This window comes from Cebus imitator, unplaced genomic scaffold (genome assembly GCF_001604975.1).
Source record: "Cebus imitator isolate Cc_AM_T3 unplaced genomic scaffold, Cebus_imitator-1.0 Scaffold356, whole genome shotgun sequence".
Lineage (NCBI taxonomy): Eukaryota > Metazoa > Chordata > Mammalia > Primates > Cebidae > Cebus > Cebus imitator.
Genome location: NW_016107671.1, coordinates 2,428,421 through 2,430,898, shown reverse-complemented (window position 1 = coordinate 2,430,898; position 2,478 = coordinate 2,428,421).

The window sequence follows — 2,478 nt, the reverse complement described above, 5'->3', positions numbered from 1 at the left end:
GACAAATTACGGGTGCAGTGGCTCACACCTGTAATCCCAGCACTTTGGGAGGCCGAGGCAGGAGGACAACTCGAGCCCAGGGGTTGGAGACCAGCCTAGGGACATAGTGAGATCCCTTCCCAACAAAAATAAAAATTAAAAAAAAAAATTATCTCAGGCTCAAGTGATTCTCACTTGAGATTCTCACTTATTGGGATTTTTCCTAGCTACCGGGAAAGGCTGAGGTGGGAGAATCATTTGAGCCTGAGAGGAGAAGGTTGCAGTGAGCCAGGATTGCACCACTGCACTCCAGCCTGGGTGACAGAATGAGACCCTGTCTCAAAAATAAAAAAGGTTAGTTATGATCCTACCAGCATCTAAGTTACATGAACACATGGAGTTTTTCAGTATTGTTCCCTGCTGATTTCCAGTGGCTAGAACAGTGCCTGGCACACAATAGGTGCTCAGGAAATAGATTTCAATTTGTAATCATGGGAAATGTCAAACACACAGAAACACAGCAAGTAGAATAATGAACCCCGCCCCCCCCCCCGCATTCCTATCACCCAGTCTCAGCAAACTTGCCTCGTCTACACTCCCACCCACTTTTCTCCCTCAATGGATTTTTAAATCAAAGCCAGGGCATTGGCTGGACACTGTGGCTCACGCCTGTAATCCTAGCACTTTGGGAGGCCGAGGTGGGTGGATCACCTGAGGCCAGGAGTTCAAGACCAGCCTGGCCATCATGGTGAAACCCCATCTTGGAAAAAAAAAAAAAGCCAGGGCATCATCATATCCTTTGATCCATGAATACTTCAAATTGTATCACTTTTTTTTCTTTTTTGAGATGGAGTCTTGCTCTATCACCTATGCTGGAGTGCAGTGGTGTGATCTCAGTGCACTGCAATCTCTGCTTCCCGGGTTGAAGCGATTCTCCTGCCTCAGCCTCCCGAGTAGCTGGGACTACAGGTGCCTGCTACTCTTCTTCTTCTTCTTCTTCCTCTTCTTCCTTCTTCCTCCTTCTTCCTCCTCCTCCTCCTTCCTCTTCCTCTTCTTCTCCTCCTCCCCTCTTCTTCTTTCTTTCTTCTTCTTCTTCTTCCTTTTTAAACAGTCTCACTCTGTTACCCAGGCTGGAACACAGTGTTGTGGTTTTGGCTCACTGCAACCTCTGCCTCCTGGGGTCAAGAATTCTCATGCCTCAGCCTCCTGAGTAGCTGGAATTACAGGTGTGCATCACCATGCCTGGATAATTTTTGTATTTTTAGTAGAGACAGGGTGACACCATGTTGCCTGGCTGGTCAAACTCCTGACCTGAGGTGATCTGCCTGCCTCAGCCTCCCAAAAGGGATTACTGGTGTGAGCCACTGCATCTGGCCCAAATGTGACTTCTTGAAGCTCTCCCTTACCTCAAGGAACAGAGCCTGGCTTTTCCATTCTGGCATTAAGCACAGGTCTGCAGTTGCCTTCAGGACCACTGGGGTCCTGTTCCAGTGATTTTAGGGGACTGAGTCTTTGGCCACCTCTAAGAGTCCTGGAACAATCTCAACCCACTGCTTAGGTTGAATGATCAAAGCAGAAAGTCCTGGCTTCACTGAACCAAAAATGTCCCTTCCAGAATTGGAAGCTGTTCTGATGTTTTCTGCACAAAAGTGTAAACATAGATTCAAGATCCAGTGATCTGTGCATCCAAAAGAATTTCATACAAGGCCCTGGCTCTGACCTTTATGGAGTGTATGGAAGATAGGAAGATACTCTTAAACCCAGCCTGCTGCAAACACAGGTTACCCCCAGCATGAAAAAGTGACACCCCAGGAAGTGGCCATTCTCAAGAGGTGGCAAGTCTAGGCCCTTCTTGCAGAAGCAGAGCTGCATATACATATTATTATTATTATTTTTGAGACAGGATCTTGGTCTGTTGCACAGGCTGGAGTGCAGTGGTGGGATCTGCGTTCAAGCAGTCCTTCGCCTTAGCTTCCTGAGTAGCTGGGACTACGGGTGCACGTCAGCATGTCTGGCTAATTTTTGTATTTTTTATAGTGACGGGGTTTTGCTGTGTTGCCCATGCTGGTCTTGAACACCTGGGCTCAAGCTATCCATCTGCCTCAGCCTCCCAAAGTGTTGGGATTATAGGCGTGAGCCATCATGCCTGGCCAAATTCCCTATCCTTCTTTCTCTCTCTCTCTCTTTTTTTTGAGACAGGGTCTTGCTATGTTGCCCAGGTTGGAGTGCAAGAGGCAGGATCATAGCTCACTGCAGCTTTGAACTCCTGGGCTCAAGTGATCCTCCCTCCTCAGCCTCCTGAGTAGCTGGTACTACAGGCGTGCCACTACACCTAATTTAAAAATTTTTTTAGGGATAGTGTCTTGCTGTGTTGCTCAGGTTAGTCTTAACTCCTGGCCTCAAGTGATCCTCCCACTGCCCCCTCCCAAAGTGCTGGGATTACAGGAGTGAAACACTGCACCTGGCCTCCTTATTCTTTTCTCTCTTTTTTTTTTTTTT